Source organism: Urocitellus parryii, chromosome 8 (genome assembly GCF_045843805.1).
Source record: "Urocitellus parryii isolate mUroPar1 chromosome 8, mUroPar1.hap1, whole genome shotgun sequence".
Lineage (NCBI taxonomy): Eukaryota > Metazoa > Chordata > Mammalia > Rodentia > Sciuridae > Urocitellus > Urocitellus parryii.
Genome location: NC_135538.1, coordinates 122720371 through 122741743, shown reverse-complemented (window position 1 = coordinate 122741743; position 21373 = coordinate 122720371). Strand labels below are relative to the sequence as shown.

The 21373-nt window shown below is 40.9% G+C and overlaps 2 pseudogenes; one reads left to right on the top strand and one right to left on the bottom strand.

Moving 5' to 3' along the window:
* Positions 1-783: 783 nt before the first annotated feature.
* LOC113201545 (putative ATP-dependent RNA helicase DDX43) lies at positions 784-4156 on the bottom strand (annotated as a pseudogene).
* A 2209-nt stretch (positions 4157-6365) lies between these two features.
* Positions 6366-12173, top strand: LOC113201546 (saoe class I histocompatibility antigen, A alpha chain-like; annotated as a pseudogene).
* Positions 12174-21373: the final 9200 nt, after the last annotated feature.

The following is a 21373-nucleotide window of genomic DNA, read 5'->3' as shown; positions in this document are numbered from 1 at the left end:
TAAGTGACCAGGAGAAAATAAAATGAGGAGAGAGGTTTATACAGGAGACTACTTGTTGTGGAAACCCACTGGGCTCTACACCTCTCCCTCTTATCTGGCAGCTGGCAGAACCAGCTGGGAGAGACATACTGGCCTATTGGCTGGGAATTCAAAAAGGTGGGGGCAGGAGAGATTGAGTTTGGAGACTGAACCCAAGACCAGGAAACATGGGGTCCACAGGTGACATAGTGAACTAAGAGTTGGCTACTCTACCACCCAGAGGAACCCATGGGAGATCCCTGGGGTGCAGTCTCCCAGCAATTTTGGGGCCCTGGAGGTGACTGATATAAAATCTCCAGACCAATTGGCATTTAATGAAGAACCTGGAACATTCTTAAGCCTAAACCCTGCCTCCAGGTGATCAGCCTGTAGGATTACCTCTTTCATTCTAATAACCCCACCCTGAAGGTGGAGTAAGCATTACACTCCCTTGGACCCCACCTAACACTGTTTTGAAGGGAAGCTGAGACTGTTTTGAACCTCAATGGAAACAATTCTTTAACTTTTCTTCCTTTTTTAAAAATACTTTTGATTTTATTAAAGAAAGTATAAAATATTGAAATCTACATTTTTTTTGCAGTACTGGGGATTTGGATTCTACATTTTTAAACACTATTATGTTAAGAATCAGTTGTTTCTTCGTACTACTGGTGTGTTTCAATACTTATTTCCATCTCGAATAACATATTTCTAAAATATCTTGAATTCTCTGGCAGGTTAGTATGACTTTTCAGCATTTAGTCATTAATAAAACTTCTGGGGCTTTCCTTGAGGTCTTCCTATTTTTTCCCCCATTTCTATTTTTAGTTTATTTGCCTTGTATCTCTCCGCCATTAAGACAAGCTCCTCTGGAATTCTCTGATATGCTCTTTCCAGAATATTATTCAGTGGCAACCCTCCAATCATTTCTAGATAAGGGTAATTGACATGCCGCTTCTCCCTGCTCTTCCAGTTCTCCCTGCTCTTCCAGTTCTCCCTACTATGTGTACATATTCTTCAATATTCCACAGAAAATCATAATTATATACATGAGTGATATCATGTACATCAAGACCTCTAGATGCCAAATTAGTAGCAATCAATAGTCCCACTGAAAGGGTAAAGTTTCTAAGCTGGAAAGCTTGAATGTAAAAGATTAGGTATTATTAAGTTCCTCTGTTACACCCAGATTCCTGAGATAGTTAAGACAACACCCTACTGGCCATTTAGCCTAGGGCCCTGTGCAGTTCCTCACAGGGCCTGGACCAATCAGTTTGAATGTGTAACCCGCTTATGAATGACCAATCAACCCCCGCCCAATCTGTTCCCACCAATGAATGTGCCAATCACGTTTCAGAGTTGTTGTTCAATTTCCCCGCGCCTCATGATGATTTGTTCTGATGTATGCAAAGCCTCCCGCCCTCCCCAAAAAGTGTACTTAAGCTCTGTTTGAACCTCTGCTCGGGGCTCTGAGCTGCGCTCCCTTCTTGAGTGGGCACAGAGTCCCAGCGCGCTGGAATGGATCCCCAATAAATCCCCTTTTGCCAATTGCATGGAGTAAGTCTCTTGTGTGGTCTCTCCCTCCGACGTTCCGCCGGACCCCCCCTTACACCACTTTACCTGTTTTAAAGTTCTCTAATGCTTTCTCACAATCACTCTGTTCTCTGTTGCCATGGAGAGACTCTACAGATCTGTGTCTGAGAATTAGGTCACTTGATTAGTGATCAGCAACTGCTTTCCTGCTGACAAACACAATGACTTTATCTTTAGGTGACATACTCTCAAGAAAAGTTTGAATATGAGTTCACTTCTCTTCCTCTTTTGTGATGATTATATTTTGCTTCACTGTATTTACAGAAACGAGATCTAAAGTACCAACATAGACAATCATTCTTTCAAATAAGACTGTGCAAGTCAACGAAGAGCATACGGCCAAGTAGCACTTGTCATAATAGTCTGTCAAGGCATACATCTAACAAAATCTTCATTATCTGGGGTTCAAATCCCATGTGCAGCATCTTGTCTGCTTCATCTAAAACCAAGTATGTTACACTTCTCAAGTTCACAAAGTTATTCATTTGCAGATCATTCAGTCTTCCGGGAGTAGCAATAATGATGTGTACACCTTTTGAACATCTTGTATTTGTCCATCTCTATCTCCACCACCATATACACAAACACTTCTAAGACCTTTATATGGATATTTAAAACATTCAGCTTCAACCTGAAGAGCCAATTCCCTAGTTGGTGTAAGGACTAACATTCCAGGTCCATTCCTTTTCTCTCTAGCTACTGGTTGACAGTCTAGATGAATAAATCCAGGCATTAAATATGATAGTATCTTCCCCATTCCTGTTTGTGCAACTCCAATAAGATCTATTCCTTGTAAAATTATTGGTCATGACTATGATTGAATTGGCATTGGCTTCTGGAAACCTGCCCTTTTAATGTTTTCCATAACTTCAGGGTAATATTGAAAGGCATCTTCAAATTTACAGGTAGGATTGGGGAGGTGGCGATTTGAACCATCTTTCAAGTCATCACATGTTATATTAAAATTTTCCTTCCTCCAGTTGTCTACTTGCACTTCTGAAGTAGAACTTATTGTTAGTGATTCAACATAAAAGTTTTTCTTAATTGGAGGTAAATCAACTCTGCGTTCTGAATTGTTATTTTCTTGTTTTTTAACAAAATTTTCTATCACTGCTTTCACTTTTATTTGCATTGCCTTGTTGCCAAAAATTTTGACTTCTGGCTCAAGATTTCCTTTTATTATCTGTATTCTGGTGTTTGTCATATTTTGGATTTCTTTTATTTTTGACCCTCCACAACCGATCACTGCTCTGCCCAAGTTGTTCTTGAATCCAAAAGAGAGCGGCTGTTCCCTGTGACCAGCCGCCACAGCTTTCAGGGAGGCCAGAGGAGTCTCTCCAGCTGCCACCTCTGCCGCCCCTACTACTTCCCTGACCTTGTCAATTCAGCTCCTCCGCCGGCCTCCTCTCCAGAGCCCGGGGCGCAGTTGAGTTTCCCTGGGAAGCAAGGACCCAGGAGGAAGCATTGGCTCCTGCTTCTTGCCTAGACGTGGTTCTGCGAAGATTCTGCGCGCTGGACCTATCAGGCTCTGCACCACCCAACAGCGACTGCATAGAAGTCTTTTAATTCTTTAACTTTTCATCAAGATCTTTTTTTTTTCTTTTTGTTTGTGACCTTAATGGTTCATAGACACTTATACATATTCACATTTGTTTTTACCTCATTTCTAGCATTTTCAAAGTCAGTTATTTTTTGTGGATCAGTCTCAAGGAGTAAGATGTTTGATTAGTATACTGCAGTTTTGTTTTGTAGTCTTTTATTTTTATTTTTAATTTTTAAAATTTTTAAATCAGAGGGGAAGGTTTCTGCTGAGGACAAATCTCCAAGATGGCACTTGGTCTCAATCCATTCACATTTCTTTCTTCCTGTTTTCTGTTACTTTTGTGGGTCTGCAGTCACAGTTCTGTAACTTCCCTGGAATTCGGGATTTTCTGGTTCCTTGAGACACTCATTGCCCTGCCTCTATGCTGCCTTCTCCCAAGTTATTTTCTTCTCACAGGTGGAAAAAGAGGTGAGAGTTAAATGAGGGGCCCTGGTGTTGGAGGCTGTGTATGAATTATGGGTTTGTTTAAGCCATCACAAATCAGGGGAGGGGTTGCTTTTTTTGAGTGAAGTCCTGATGTGAATCACTGGTTGCAGATTGCTCAGACTAAAGCTGACACTCTACCTTAGCTCACAGCCGCGGTTCATATGCAACCCCTTTAAGTGGGCATAACCTCTCTAGCCCCAAACAATTCTTTTCCATCTTATCCTGTTTTTACTCAAGAAGCCTGCCACACTGAAAGCTTTTGATGTATTTCCTCTTAAATAAAGAATTTAGGCCTTTTTCCTTGCTTAGTTCCTGCCAGGGCTGGAGAACTCACTAGACCCCAGCTTAGAAAACTATTTTTCTGCCTCTTGTTTTTTGTTCCTTATTGATTGTTTTCAGACTTTTAAATTTTCCCAGCTGGTTCACACCTCCAAGCAGGAATCTGCTCTGTCCTGGTACTGATAACCCCGACACTGGGGTGGGGCTCAACCACCCCATAATTTCTCCTTTAGCCATGTCTAGTGTAGGATCTGACAAGTTCCTATTTTGTTATACCCAGATAGTGACAGTGACATTGAATCCAATGCCTCTCTTATGGCTTGTACATGTGAGTCCTGGAGGTCCTGAAGGGGAGAGCAGGTGGGGCAATATGAACACAACTGGGTAATGGGGACTCTGAATATGGATGTTTGATTGTGTGATGGGCTGTTCGTAGTGTCACCTCTTATGTAGTCTTTTTATTTTTATTTTTACTTTACATTTTCCTTTAAAGTGTGACTATGTGACACAAGATTTTTTAAAGTCTGCCCCCTATCCCTACTGTGACATACAGAGCTACTGAATTTATTTGTAACTGGCATATCTGTGTCTCTGTGTGTATGTGTGTGGGTATGAGTGTGTTCCTGTTCACAAAATGTAAGGAAATTGCCTGTCACAGAACAAGAAGACCCTCTCCCGATACTGACCCCTGCATTTATTCCCCATCAACCTTCCTGTTTCAGCAGAGGTGTAGCTGGGTTGTCTCCATCTCTGTATCAGTTTCATGGTGCACTGAGTTGTAAGTACTTAGTTCTTTACCAAAAATAAGAATCTCACCATGAGATGTGGTTGATGAGTTAATTAAAGCAGAAAAGGACTCCTAACACTTGAGAGATGAATTAAAACCTGAGAGTTTTCCAGAATCCATGTTTTCTGTGCTGACTTCATTGCAGGTGGGGACAGGTGAAGGTTGTGAGGAGTTGGGTGTGGACAAGTTGTGGCCAGTTGGTGTTTAGTCCATTGTGACCTTTCAGTCGGTCCCTAGTGGACATCTTCCATTCTGTTTTGTCCTTGTCCCTCAGTTGAACTTTGTCCCACCATGACTAGTGGACATAGGGACTTTGACATTATCCTGTCCTTGCCCAGTCTCCAGAATGTTGGGTAGTGAGAGCTTTGTGTGGTTGGGTCAGCCTAGGATCAAGCCTGGCTCTGGCTCTTAGCTGCCAAGTTTCCTGTGTTGAGGTTTGTTTCTTTGTTTCCATGGGAGGATATTTCCTGTTCTTGTCCTTTTGTGTGCATTCTTTTGTGTCATTATCCTCTTGGTGTCCCCTGACCCTGTCACAGAAATCATCTGTCCCAAAATTGTCCCCACAAAGCCTCCAGGAGTCTGGAGGGACACAGGTGAGGATAATTGAATGTATGGCAGGTACTTATTGTAGGAGATGCTGTACTGTGATGTGCACTAGAATTGCAGGTGAGGTGCCAGTTGGTAGTGGGACAGACAAATGTGGAAATATTTAGGAGAAATTTCTGGAGTGAAGAATTAGATCTAGAAAATACCTCCATATAAATGATAGTTAAAGCCATGAGAAGAGATTGAGTGTAGCAGAGAAAGGGAGCAAGGACTGATCCCTGGAGCTTCAGTGTAAGTGACCTGATCAGATCCCACACTAGGAGCATACTGCACAGTTCTAGCACCACATCAAGAAGCAGGTAGACTAAGGAGTCCCAGACTTACCTGTGCACTAGAATCCCCTTGATGTCATCTTATCATGTAGGTGGTCTGGAGTTGAGCAGGTGGTTTCATATTTAAGACAGGATGGTGCTGATTCTGCTGGTTTGCAGATCATGCTTCTTACTCCAGTGGTAAAACGGTAGAGCAGGATTCCCAGATGTGCATTGGCAGCTTGTTTCATGTTTTTCAATGAGCATTTCTTGGTGTTGTGCATCATACTTGAGACTGCAGAGCTGGTGAGAGGTCTGAGTCTTATGTAGTGAGCCCACCAGCAATTATGCCACTTGGACAGGTAAGAACTGCTGAGGTCAGTGATCAGAGTATTCAGGATGAGGAGGAATCTTACTTCTACATTTGAATGTAGTTTTTTCCTTGGAAAGGAAATGGAGGATATATTTAGTCAATTATCACACCCAATATTAGGAGATGAGAGTCATTTTCTCTCTCATAGGATACAGCCAGATGGCAAATTTTGGAATTGACTCTCAGCTCAGTCTAATTTAAGTCTCCAAATGCTGCTCTGGGAAACCAGTACCCAGATCTAATGTATCAGTCACTTGTTGGAGTCAACAGTGGAATGCCAGTTTGTATGTGACTTTTGGAGCCTGACTTAATTTGGTAGAATGCCACAGAAAAAACTCCAGTCCACAGAGCCAGAAACACAATCCTAGTCCCTCCTTCAGATGGAAACCACTGTCCTTGGCGCTGGACACAGATGTCACTGAGACTTTCATGCTGGATTCTGGATCCTGCAGCAGGGACTGCTGTCATTGCTGTTCACGGAATCTGGGCATCATTATTGGCGCTAATGCCACCATTGCAAATCATTGTGCAGAGTCCCAGCTGTCACAAGCCATCTATGAGATGGATGTGGGTCACCATGCATAGAAGCCTCATGGATAGAGACATCTGGTTTCTGGGAATGGCCAGTGAACATTTTCTCTGGTCAATTGCCCAGGGACAATGTGAATCTCTTTCCCGCTCTGTCATGGCCCACACAGCACCTGAGATGGGTGTGACTTACCATGATGTCAGTCAACCTGCTGACTGCAAGACATCAGGAAGCAAGACTCTGCCCTTGAAACCTTATTCTTGCTTTGATGTACCCCCTTAAATAAACCTCCAGAACCATTTTCCCTTTGTCTAGTTCCAGAATCCATCTAGACTAGACCTATTAGGGGTTTTGTTTTGTATAAATATATTTCTGAGTATTTGTGCTTTGTTATTTACTAATTATCTGAGACTGCAAGTTTTAGGGTGGCTTGAATTATCCTGTGCAGGAAGAAGGACCCCTTAATGAGGCACTGGCCATAGTCTCCCTGCTCTTCCCCCCAAACCTAGCTTCTCTGTGTCAGTACATCTTGGTCATGGGATGTTGTCATCTGGTCAGTAGAGCCAAAGCCTACTAGTACAATGCTCAAATGCCATAGTGTTGACAAATGTGAATTTACCTCTTTTATGGAAGGAAGTGATGTCTGACTTCTATCAATATTCTCTGAGTGTGAGATTTCCCTAAGGTTGAAAGAAAATTCAAGAGATGGAGCAGAGTTGAAGGATGAAATCACTAATTTTAGTTCCAGGAACAGTGAACTAAAGGAATTTGATCCAGCACATCACAGGCGCCTAAGTTCCATTGACTAAGTTCTAAATAACATGTATCAACTTAGTCCTCTGATACTCCAATTGGGGATCCAACTTTCTTGGCCTCCAATTTATACTCTTATAAGTGGAGAGACAAAGTGGGATCCCAAAGTGATTATTCCATTAAATTTCTTCCTGTCTCTGTCTCTTTCTAGGACTAAGAAACCGAGTCTAAGGATCCATGTATGTCTGACATTAATATTAATTTTGTATTTTGCTGTATATGCACATAGGGAGAGTGTCCATAACATTCATCAGTTATTTTTCTTTGACTGCCCAATAAAGTACACCCTGCTGGAGTAGCTGCATTTATTTTCTGTCTATTGAAATGTTCAGGGTCCCTTTTTTTCTACTTACTTTCAGAAATTTCATCATAACATATCTTAATATGGGTCTGTTTTCATTTGTTTGGGTGCAATTCACATGTAATAGTGGAAGGCTGAAAATGCTGAGAAAGTTTCTTGAGATTTTAAAATCAATCCTGATTCTCAATTATTTTGGAAATCTTATCATTAGTTATTTTATTGGGAATCCCTTATTGTTAGACTTGTGCTCTTATACTTCTGTCTTCCTTACCATTACTTTTCCAGTTGTACTACTTCTTTTCTGGTATTGCTTTAATCATTAAAATCATTTATAAAATTATTCATTTATATGATCACTTTTTTATTTATAAAAACTTCCTTTTTTGTATACATAATTGCGCATAATTACTTATTTACAAATACCATATCTTTTACATGTTTTAGCAATTATTCAGAATAGTGGCAGAAGATCAAGCAAAGAAGTTGGAACCAGTTGGGAGCTCTCCACTGTTGGTTCAGAGCAGCAATTCTCAAACTGTGATCTGGGGAAGACTTGGAGGTGCTCAGACCATTGCAAAGAATCAATATGATCACAAATCATTTTTATAATGTCACTAAAACATTATTTACATTAAAGTAAACCTTGGCAAGATGAAAGATATGGTGTCAAACTGCAAAAGTACGTATTGTTTTCTTGAGAACCTTTTAAATGTAGAAGGGGAAAAATGCCAATTCATTTAAACATGTCCTCATTGAAGTATTAAAAATCATTAAATTTATTAAATCTCCATTCCAGTGTCTACATTATAAAAACACTTAATTGATAGAAGGGAAATACACATAAAGCACTTCTACTACATTCCAATGTAGGGTTTTTGTGTTTAAAAAAAAAAAGCCATTTGGTGAATTGTACCAGTCACATTTTTTGTTTAAAAAAATGACAGAGAAACTACTTCAATATTTGACGGATTCACAAGTACCTACAACAACATTTTCTGGTGAAATCTGTGGTAATATGAACATATGACTTTTTGATTATCTGAACTTAAATATGTTAACAGTAGAAGATCTATACAACTTGGTCCATCAATGCATGACTTTAAAAAAATCATGCATTAGGACAAGATACATTCAATGTGCAAGACATCCACAGAGGTCAATGCAATAGACTATGTTCTATTCAATGACAATGTTTCATGAATAGTATGAACCTTTCAGTATGAACATTGTCCCTTTGATTCGTGCCTCAGGGAGTAAATCAGCAGTTCTCAAACGTTTTGGTTCAGGGTCTTTACATGCTCTAGTGTCATTTTAGTGTAGTATCAAAGATGAAGGGGATGGCGTTGTAGCTCAGTGGATGAGCACTTGCCTTACATGCATGAGGCACTAGGTTCAATCCTCAGCACCATATAAATAAATAGATAGATAGATAGATAGATAGATAGATAGATAGATAACAAAGATATTGTGTCCATCTACAACTAAAAAATAATTTAAAAAGATGAATAGCCACAGTTATCAAAAACTTTATTAAAAACATTCCTCCTACATATTTGTATGAGGCTGCATTTTTTTTGTCTCAACGAAAATCACAGGTTAAATGCAGAAGATGTGAATATCTAGCAGTTTTCTAATGAGAAATAAGGACTTTCAAAACTGTAAAAGTAAAATGATCAAGTCTTCTGATTAAATCTTTTTATTTTGGAAAACAGTTCATTCTCTTTAAAATTATTGTTTCTGTTAACATGCAATAGGTTGTCAATACTCTGAAGCAATAAAATATCTTTAAATTGGAATTAATTGCTATTTCTAATGTGGCAAATATTGGTAGACATAATCCACATACAAATGATTACCTCTGGAGTGCACACTACTTTCTAAGAGCATGTAAAGACCCTGAAACCAAAACGTTTGAGAACTGCTGATTTACTCCCTGAGGCAGGAATCAAAGGGACAGCTTGATAAAGAGCGATTGGAACAGAAGTTCATTCTGGCAAAGTCCTAGGTCCTGGGCTTGACACTCAGGGTCTACAGAGGGGTCTGGGGTGTGGACACAGACCACTGGGGATTCCCCTTCTGCCTGGTGTTTCACTTCTCATTTTCCCAACCTGGGTCAGGTAGCTCTGCCTGGACACTCCTGACAGGGCCCTAGTTCTCACTCCCATTGTTTGTCTTGCTCCTAGAAAAGAGAATCAGCTTCACCACAGTTCAGTTGTAAAGTTCCAACCTACTGGCCTGGACGCAAAATCACCATAGAACTGCACATTGGGGGTTATGGCTTCCAGAAAGCTGCTCCTGCTGCTATCAGAGGCCCTGGTCCTGACTGAGACCTGGGCAGGTGAGTGCAGGGTGGGGAGGGAAATGACCTCTTTGCCAGAGGAGCCAGGGGACCTTCCTGTGAGAGCACAGGACACAGAAAAATTAAAGTCTCCATTGTCTCTCAGGACAAGTAAGGGCCCAGACACTCCCCTTCGTGGCTAGAGGGTCTGCTCTTCCTGACCCTCCACTCCAGCCCCTGAATCCAGCCATTTTAAGTCCCATTGCCCCTTAGTGTCTCTCCACCCTGCTCCTCTGTTCTTGGCCTTGTCAGCCTGGGACCAGGGTCTGGCACCAGGAGGAGAGTCCTGCAGGTCTCAGCGGCTCCCTTCCCCAGGCTCCCACTCCTTGACGTGTTTCGAAATCTCTGTGTCCCGGCCGGGCAGGGAGCCCTGGTACACGGAAGTGGGCTACGTGGACGACACGCTTCGACAGCGACTCCGGGACACCAAGGATGGAGCCCAGGGCGCCTTGGATGGAGAAGCTGGGGCCAGAGTAACATAAACACAGGGATTGCTAAGAACAACGCTCAGAATCACCGAGTGGAGTGAACCTGAACACCCTGCGCGGCTACTGCAACCAGAGCGAGTGCGGTGAGTGACCCGGGCCCCTGTATGAAGTCGCGACCCCTAATCTCCCTCACGGAGGGTCCCGAGATGTCAGGGATTCCCCCAACCGAGTTTCACCCCAAGTCTGAGGGACCCGCGGAGACGCTCGACACAGAGAGTGCCCTCGCGGACTGTGACAGGATTTCCTTTGCAGTTTAGGGAGGAAAACTCGCGGGGTGGGCGGGGCGGGGAAGCGGTTGACCTCGGGGCGGGGACAGGCTCTTACACATTCCAGAAGCTGTATGGCTGTGAGCTGGGACCAGAGGGACGCCTCCTCCACCGGTTCCGGCAGTCAGCCTATGATGGCGCTGATTACATTGCCCTGAAGAAGGACCTGCAATCCTTGACCGCAGCTGACATGGCTGCTCAGATCACCCTGAGAAAATGGGAGGCAGCCGGTGGCACAGCGCGCTTCAGGGCCTACCTGGAGGGCACCTGTGTGGAGTGGCTCTCCAGATACCTGGAGAATGGGAAGGAGACACTGCAGTGAGTAGGTATGAGTGGCTGCTGGACAACTGCTTATCTCCTGTAGATCCCTTGGCTAGCTTCCCACAAGGAGGGGAGGAGAATGGCACCTACTACAGAACACCTTCCTGCTCCTTAGTCCAGAGGGCAGTGAGTGGGCCGGATTCCGGGTGCTGAACTAGAGAGGAACTGAAGGCCGCTTTCTCTCAGGACTAGTGAGGGATCCTGCCTCTCTCTATTTGGCTGGTGGGAAAGACAATAAGTAATGACCACAGTTCTGTGGAGTAGTCTTGGTAGCATCAAGGACAGACTGTCTGGTCCTTTCCAGCCTAGTGTCCTTGGAGGTCTAACTCCAGGTTTTCCACATGTCTCAGCCTCTACCAAGCCCAGAATCTGAAGTCCCTCTCAGGGACCTGAAGCCTTATACTGGGTTGTCTCAATCTCATTCTAGAACTTTAAAGGAATAGGTTAAACTAGAAGCCGCCTCAGTCCTGGCTTGTGTCTAGGTTTTATGTTCCCTTCCACTCTCCAATCCTGTTGTCCATCCTCAGGATGGTCATGTGAGAGCTGCTTCATTGGCCCATGAAAGGTAATGCAATAATGTCTGAATTTCTATATTCTTCCTCTCAGAATCTCCAAAGACACATGTGACTCACCACCCTAGCCATGAAGGAAACATCACACTGAGGTGCTGGGCCCTGGGCTTCTACCCTAAGGAGATCACCCTGACTTGGCAACGGGATGGGGAGGACCAGACCCAGGACATGGAACTTGTGGAGACCAGACCTGCAGGGGATGGAAACTTCCAGAAATGGGCAGCTGTGGTGGTGCCTGCTGGAGAGGAGCAGAGATACACCTGCCGTGTGCACCATGAGGGGCTGCCTGAGCCTCTCACCCTGAGATGGGGTAAGGAGGGGGTGAGGGCACAGAGCCTATTGTCAGGAAAGCAGGAGGCTTTCTGGAGACCCTCAGCAGGGTAGCGACTGACAGCTGGGGATCAGACCCCTCACCTGACTTCCCTTCTCCCAGAGCCACCCCTTCAGCCCACCATCCCCATTGTGGGAATTGTTGCTGGTGTGGTTCTCCTTGGAGCTGTTGTCCCTGGAGCTGTGGTTGCTTTTGTCATGTGGAAGAAGAAAAACACTGGTAGGGAAAGTGCAGGTTCTGAATTTTTGTCCCCACTGGTGGTTTCAAGTACTTGGTAGAAGTGTGCCCTGCCTTGTTCATGGGAAGTAATATCTCCACATGCCCTAATCCAACCATGGATCCTCCTTACTCTTTGTTAAGTGCATAGAAACTAAGGGACAAATATATGCTCTTGATTTTTGTAGTAGAGAAGACCTGATTCCCAGTATTTAGAGGCCAGAGAGGACAGACCTCCTAGGAGAGCAGTTGGCTCCATCCCTACCCATTTACTTTCCTCTTGTCTCCTCTGATCCTTCCCTATATCTATAGTTATAGTCCTGGAGATTTCCCTAGTGTCCAGGACTAGGAGATACCTCCAAGACATATTTTCAACCTGTTCTCTCACAGGATGCTTTCTCCCCACAGGTGTAATAAAAGGAGACCTATGTACCAGCTACCTATTAAAATGAAGCACAGTGATCCCTGGGACCCTTGAGAAAGTGTTTCAGGGAGTGATGGGAGGACTGATCCATCCCATAGTTCCTCCATTGTCCACAGTTTCTGTGCACTCTGACCAGTTTCTGTTTTGTTTGGCTCAGGTATTGTCAGTGCTTGGAGATCTGATGTGTCACTCACTTCTTATAATGGTGAGAACCTGGAGGGCCTGAAAATGGAGAGGGGTTGGGGAATGGGGTGGCTCCTGTGTTATAGGGACTCTTAGAAGGATTTTTGACATTTTGAGTGTTTAATGGTTGTTCAGAGTGTCTCCATTACAATGAGTGATCTGAATTTGCTTGTAATACTTTCTTTTCCAGTGCGAGACAGCTGTCATCTTTGGGATTGAGCAGTACAGAATTCCTTCAGTTCTCTTCCTGCATCCTACTGTCATTTCAATAAAATTCCAATTTCTCTTATGCAGTTGGCATCTAACTGTGTCTGTGTTCCTGTCATCATAATGTAAGGAAATGGAGAGAGGAGCACATCTCTGATCACCAAGACCACTCCCCATGCTGTCCTGTTTTCCTCCTGAATCTATTTTCCTGTGTAGCAGATGTCTTCATTACTGATTTAGCTTTATGTTGCCCTAAGATGTAGCTTCTTCCTTCACTATGGAAAAACAGGATCTGGATATTGATTTATATTTCAAACTAGTGGCATAAAATGTGATTGATGTGCTAATTGAATGAAAGGAACATTACTAAAGTTACAGAGAGAAAATAAGACCTGAGGACTTCCAGAATCCACATTTTCTGTGCTGATTCTGCTGCAGGTGGGGACTGGGGAAGAATGAAAGCAACTGAGGGTAGATAAGGTGATACCCAGTCTGTTTCCAGCCATCCTGGGCTGTGATGTGGTCACTCCTCAGCTGGATCATCTTTCCTGCTCCTTAGTCCTGTCCCTTCATTTGAACCTTATCCCTCTAGGACCTGTGATGACAGGGACTGAAGCATCCCCAGGGCAATTCCTGTCTCCAGGACCATGGGCAGGGAAGGCATCAAGCCACATAAGCAGAGACCTGAGGGTGACCTTCTGCTCTCATCTTTTTTTTTTTTTTTTTTAATTTCTCGGCTTCTACTGAGAATTATCCCTGTTTCTGTTATTAAGTAGGAGTTCTGGTCTTGTCTCCTCTGGGTGTCTCTAATCTTTGAAAGTAGCAGAAGTAATTTTTTCTTGTCATTGTCCCACAAAACCCAGGATATTTTCTTGGATTGTATTTTCCATCATTCTTCCAATATTTGTAAAGGAAACAGATTATGGGAATAGCAGAAAGGAAGGATTTCATGATTTCTCATCTTAGATGAATTCTCTTTAGGGTTCCATCTTCTTGCAATTTCACTGTCCTCCTAGCACTTGCTCCATTACAGATTCCTGCATGGGTACAACAGAGTCTAACAGAAGTTTTTGTTTAATTGGAAAATATGACCCATTAGTTAAGGATCATCTTTTCTGAAGATCAAAATGTACTTAGCTACTGTGGATTGCAGAAGGGCTGGTGTGGAGGGAGGGAAGGCAGCTCTTGTAAGAAAAGCCCAATGGCTCTGACCTCAGTGTGAGAAGCCCTTGTGCTGCAGATGCCACAGCAGTATTTGATCTGAGGCCCCATTGATAAAGACAGTGTCTCTGGAAGAGTGTAGGGATGACAATGATCATTCATTCAGCTTTCATTTGTTGAGTACTGAATAGATGACACAGTTTGCATCTAGGATATATCAGGAAACTGAAAACAAACCAAAAGTGCCTACCTTGTAATTAACTTATATATTTTCCCAGATTTATCTTAATTTTAATGGTTGAGGGTTTTTGTTTTTTGTTTTTGTTTTCATTTTGGTGATCCCGAGGATCTAACCCAGGGCCTCATGCATAAGATCCACGCACTCAACCACTGAGCTATATATATATCTCCAGTAAGGAGAGGTAGATCTTTTCATCTTCTCAGGTCTTTGATTTCTTTCTTTAGGGTTCTGTAATTTTCATTATATAGATCTTTCACCTCTTTTGTTAATTCCCAAATACTTTTTTTTTGAGGCTATTGTAAATGGGGTAGTTTTCCTCAGTTCCCTTTCTTAGGATTTGTCACTGATATACAGAAATGCCTTTGATTTATGGGTGTTGATTTTATATCCTGCTACTTTGATGAATTTATTTACTAGTTCTAGAAACTTTCTGGTGGAGCTTTTAGAGTATATAGTGTGTGTGTGTGTGTGTGTGTGTGTGTGTGTATATATATATATATATATATATATATATATATATATTATAGAATTGTATCATCAGCAAATAGTGCCACTTTGAGTTCTTCTTTCCCTATGTGTATCTCTTTAATTTCTTTCATCTGTCTAATTGCTCTGGCCAGTGTTTCAAGAAATATGTTATTTTTAAAATAAAATTTATATTTTTTGCATTACAATTTTTATTACACATATACAGCACAATTTTTCATGTCTCTCATTGTATATAAAGAATATTCACACCAATTCGTGTCTTCATTCATGTACTTTGGATAATGATGTCCATAAAAGAACTATGTTAAATAGAAGTGGCGAAAGAGGGCATCACTGTCTTGTTCCAGTTTTTACACAGAATGCCTTCAATTTTTCTCCATTTAGAATGATGTTGGCCTGGGGCTTAGCATAATTAGCCTTTATGATATTGAGATATATTCCTGCTATCCCTAATTTTTCTAGGGTTTCGAATATAAAGGGGTGCTGAATTTTGTCAAATGATTTTACTGAGTCTATTGAGATGATCATATGATTCTTACCTTTAAGTCTATTGATATAATGAATTACATTATTGGTTTCCGTATGTTGAATGAACCTTGTATCCTTTGGAAGAATCCCACTTGAATGTGGTGCACGATATTTTTGATAGGTTTTTGTATTTGATTTGCCAGAATTTTATTGAGAATTTTTTCATCTATATTCATTAGAGATATTGGTCTGAAGTTTTCTTTTTTTTTTTATGTGTCTTTGCCTGGTTTTGGAGTCAAAACAACTATTATTGGCCTCATAGAATAAGTTTGGAAGTGCTCCCTCTTTTTCTATTTCCTGAAATAAATTGAAGGGTATTGGTGTTAGATCTTCTTTAAAAGTCTTGTAGAGCTCAGCTGTGTATTCATCAGGTCCTGGGCTTTTCTTGGTTGGTAGACTTCTGATGGCATCTTCTATTTCATCACTTGAAATTGATCTATTTAAATTTTGTATATCATCCTGATTCATTTGGGCAAATTATATGACTCTAGAAATTTGTCAATGCCTTCGATATTTTCTACTTTATTGGAGTACAAGTTTTCAAAATAATTTCTAATTATCTTATGTATTTCCATAGTGTCTGTTGTCACATATGTTAGTAATTTGAGTTTTCTCTCTCCTCTTCATTAGCATGCAAGTTTCTACATTTGTTGTCTTGTATTTGGTTTTCCAATTCGTTCTTCATGCTTGGGAAATTTTCTGATATTATCTCATTGAAGAGATTGTGCATTTCTTTGGTTTGGAACTTTGTGCCTTCCTCTATCCCAATTAAATCTTAGATTTGATCTTTTGATGTTGTCCCATACTTTTTGGATGTTCTGTTCATGGTTTCTAACTATTTTCCCCGTGTGACCAACTTTATTTTCCAGATTGTATACTTTGTCTTCATTATCTGACATTCTTTCTTTCAAGTGATCTAGTTTATTGGTTATGCTTTCTATTGAGTTTTTTATTTGACTTATTGTATCCTTCACTTCAAGGATTTCTGGATTTTTTTTCAGAGTCTCTATCTCTCTCTTGAAGTAATCTTTTCTACCTGTATTTGCTCTTTTATCTCTTTGTTGGAGTGATCAAGTTTTGCCTACATTTGCTCATTTAGGTCATTTTTAAATTCACAGATCATTTCAATTATGAACCTTCTGAACTCCTTCTCTGACATTTCACCAATGTTGCTGTCCATGGGTTCTGTTATTATAGTGTCCTGGTTTGTTTGGGGCACTTTCCTTCCTTGTTTTTTCATCTTGTCTTTGTGTCTTTCTTTCTTGCAGTGTGGATCTGAGATATTACCTTTCTTCCCTATATTCTTATGCTACCCCTGCATAGGGTCTGCATCTCACTTTGATATTGGGCTTCCAGGCCTTGCTGGTGTCCCTCAATGTGGATTGCATCTAAAAGTGGTGGTGGCAATAGCCGAGGTAACTTGAGATAGTAGTTAAGGTGCCCCAAGATGGAAGCAATGTCTTACAGAGATGGAGCTAAAAGAGTGGACCTCACTTTCCCTTTGGGTTGCCTGCTTTGAGATGCAGCTGCTTCTAGGATCTACTGTTGTGTGGGTGTGTGTGGGGGGGTGAACTTGTACCTACCCTGGACATGGGTTCTGTGCAAAATGGTGCGGAATGATCTGGGCCTGCCCTGGGCTCCTGTGGTAGTCTGCTGGTCAGAAGGGGTTGTCCTGTCCCAGGGGCTACAATCTGGCAGGTGTCTGCTCCTCGGGTGGAGGGGTGGACACAGGCCTACTGTAAGCCTGGGTCCCACGCAGGCTGATGTGGGCAGTCTGGGCTGGGTCTTGGCTCCTGTAGTAGTCTGCTGGTCAGAAGAGGTGGTCTGTTTCTTCCAGTTTTCTAAGCAGCTGGGAAAACAATAAATATTTTAATGAAAATCATACCTGATCAGGCATTTCATGCTTTGTGAGGTATATGTATTAGTGGAAATTTGTTAATTTATTTATCATGTCTTTTCCAATTTTTACAATAAGAAGAGGGAGGGAACTATGTGAAGTTCAATATCCCTGAGTTTTTGGCAATCACTTAGTCTTGGAGTATGTCTTATGTCAGCTGGGATTTTAGATGATAGAAATAAGTATTTAGCTTAAGGATAAATTAATAGTCTTAGCTGAAAGCAGAAAACAAACCTAGATAATTTTAGCAGAAGAGAAATCAATTAAAACATATTGGGACAAGTAGAGTATAAAGCAGGAGGGATACCTTTGTCTACACATATATAAATTCTGGAGTTGCTACTGTGTTTCCACAAGAGCTTGAGCACTAGTCAGTGAGGGAGTTGCAGTGAAAGGAAGGAGGAGGTGGTCAGAACTTGGGAGGATCTTGGGATGGTCACAACATAAACACCCCACAGCACATATGAAAATCTAGTTTTCATCTCTTCAAGAAATGGAGTATCTTAGTCTGTTTTCTGTTGGTGTAACAAAATATCTGAGACCAGTTGACTTATAAAGAATAGAAGTTTATTTGACTCATAATTCTGGAGGCTTGGAAATCTAAGAGCATGGTTCCAGCATCTGTTCAGCATTTGGTAAGGGCCCCCTTGTTTCATCATAACATGGCTTAGAATATATCACATGGAAAGACAGAGCAACCATTCTAGTTTGGATATTTCTTCCTTTTCCTATAAAGCCATTAATATCAGGATGGAGAAATTAGCTCTGATAATTCAGTTGTATAGGAATGTTTTGTTGAGAAATAAGACCAGGGCTGGGGATGTGGCTCAAGCAGTAGTGTGCTTGCCTGGCATGTGCAGGTAGCTGGGTTCGATCCTCAGCACCACATAAAAATAAAGTAAAGATGTTGTGTCCACCGAAAACTAATATATATATATATATAAAATCTTTCTCTCTTTTTCTTTAAAAAATATAAGACGAAAAAATACAGAATTTCTGTATGCTATATTTACATTCATCAATATAAGCAAGTAAAAGTGGATTGCCAACACTGTATGCTCAAACTCTCAATATAGCAGGGACAAAGCAATTTACAACCAGAATTTTTCATATAACATATAGCCACAAATTCTAACTAGCGTATTTTTTTTTGCTGTGTAATACTTTTATTAAACAGTTTTATGGGGAAAAACCCACATTTCTGTATGAGTTACACATAATTTTCAGGCAATTCAGGGTCCAGTGACAATTATATTTGGAGAAAAGGTTTAAAATTCATACTTGTTTGTATTTCACTCCTTTGTGAAATATTGAAAAGCAGCCTCTGTATCTCAGCATTAAAGGTTACAAAAAGCACCACTTAATGGAGGATCTCACATATTTTATTCCCTTCAAATTACAGTCTTTGTCTCCCCTTTATGACAGACACAGAGCTACACTCCTTCCAGATGCTTTAGTGTAATACAAATCAACATTCTCTAATTCACCAAAATTCAAACAAGACTCTCATATAGGGGACCCAGTGCAGAGATTAGGACTAATCAATAACAGTGAGCTTTGGCTGTCCTAAAACCGCAAGCTGGGTAAGGTGCTCTCTGAAGTCGAATAGAAAATAAGTAAGATCATCAATATCTAACAATATAGATATCCCTTGACCATCTAACTTGATACCTATAAAATCCATACTGTTTAGTATTTCACACCAATCTTACTGCAAAAAGTACTGTGCTATACATGATTCAAGTCAACACCATCTAATGTTGAAAGCAATAACAAAATTATTTTTTACTGAAGCTTATTTACTTCAAAGCACACGTAAGAAAAACAAATCACACAAGGCTCAAATGAGAATCCTGGAGGGATTCTATTGCTCATAATTGGATTATACAAGTAACAAACTTGGAGGGTTTTTTTTCTTCCTTCCTTTTCTGTTAAAATTTTTAAAAAGATTTGGCTTTTTACTTCAAAAGTTTAGGTTCACTGCAGAAATCAGTTTCCCAATCTCCAGTTGTGATTGGCACTTAAGGAGAGACAAATGCCTAGACCCATAAAGTTTTGAAAGACCCTTATCCCTACCAGGTCCTTCATCCCATGGGTAATTGGAGCCAGCAGCCCCTGGTAGAAGACAGCAAGAACTTGGCTTTAAGGATGAACCAAATAATGTTTGAATAAGTTATATAGTGTTCATAAGCCCATGCCCCAAATTACTAGAATGTGAGGATATAGAAATCTCTGAGAATAGGATATATTTCAAACACACACAAACATAGACTATTGCATATCATTTTTAATTGAGGTCAAAATTTTAAAAGCCCTATTTCCCCAATAAAGGCAGGGAATTCAATCATTAGTGTTTCTCCTTCATTTACACCCCAGATTACTATAAATCCTGTCTGGAGATATCACTTCTTTCCAAACTTCACTTCATTTTAGCAGCATGCATGGAATACTGGCACTTTTCAAAGGTTTTCTCTCAAATTCTGTAGATTTACAAGGACTAAAAATAACTGGAAAAAAAGTGAGTGAGTCTGGTTTGTCGGATCCTCTCAGAAGCATCTTTTGGATGACTCTTTTACATGTTAATTACACAAGCATGTGCTAAGAAAAGTCAGCACTGCAGGGGTGTTGCCTATAGTGGTTAAATCCCATTCAAGTCTGAATTTAAAGCAACCTACTAACTCTGGTGTGGAAGTTCTCCATATCAGTGAAATGACTAACCTATGTATTTTAGGTAACATTTAACTTAAGACTTTGGTAGAGTCCATCTGACAAATAAAATTAAAGCAGTAAATAGGAACAAGAAACAAAGGGAAAATGTTCCACATAATGCTAAGTTTTGTATAATGAGATCCAAGGATATATCACCAGGTTATGTCTGATTTAAATTGTCTTATAAAAATGGATTATTTTCAGTTACTTTGTCCTTTACTCCTCAACTCAGTCACTCTTCTTTCTTTGCCCCACAATCACAATACCATACTGCTGTTGTTAAGGGTCAGCCACCTTTTAAGAGCTATCTTCTTATCCTGCCAACTATGACTTAAACAAAATTCCTAGAGGTCAAAAAAAAAAGGTAAAAAATTTATTTTTGCTTTTATTCATTTTCAAATTCTACCACTCTCTTCTAAAGAAAATAATCTCTCTCTTTAACTAACCAATATAAAAGGGTGAGTTATCAGGCTCCCTTTCTTCCTCCCTTTTCCCCTTCTAGAACAGTTTCTTGGTGACAGACCAAAATAGGGTATCTCAGGGCCATTTATTAGCAGGCTAGAAAAGAAACTGTGTTGAAGTAGTCACTACCCAATTCCCCCTACACATCCCTTTCCATACCTACTGGTAGGCACCTATTTCATATCTGGCTGGGAAAGAAGAATTTGGGAAACAAAATTTGTATATTTCTACATTTAAATCTGAAGATCACCAACAATAAAACATACTGTCATTAGAGCCAGACCCAACCGACAAGAAGCCTCTGGTCTGAGACACATAGAGGAGATTTCCTTCCCTGTCCCACAATACTCATATACCAATTTGGAGTAAAAAGTTTAATACATGAACACACAGATAATGGCATTTCAGTACTATTGACAAGAAATGAATATGAGAGAATCCTCCATGTAACAACCAAGATTTTAAATCCTTCTAGGTGGCCCAATTACTTAATGGATATTGGGTAAGAACAATATTCCAGCACAACTAAAGACTATATAGGTCCTGAGAGATGGTTAAAATAGGATTTGGCCTGGATTTTTATAATGGCACACCACTGACAAAATGGTTTGGACCATAAAAGGTTCTCCACAAAAACCTTTTGTTGCAGAAAGTGGCTTTGAAAGGCAAAAGCAGTATCTACTCTCCTCAATTAACCACCAATGCACTTAGTAGCTTGCATTCCCTGCTAAACTACAAGCCCACATCTTATTGCCTCATACCTGGGATCAAGGAGGTCTATATTCCCAAAGATAACTGAATTGTCAGCTTTGCATGGAAAAAACAAGAGGTAGCTAAACTGACCTGTAGGTGCCCTTTCAGTGTGGCTGGGTTCATCTTAGCAGTCAAGGAGTCTCTCAACCATCAAGTATGGCCTCCTTCAAGGTTGAATGTTTGACTTGCATTTATCTGTAAAATGGAA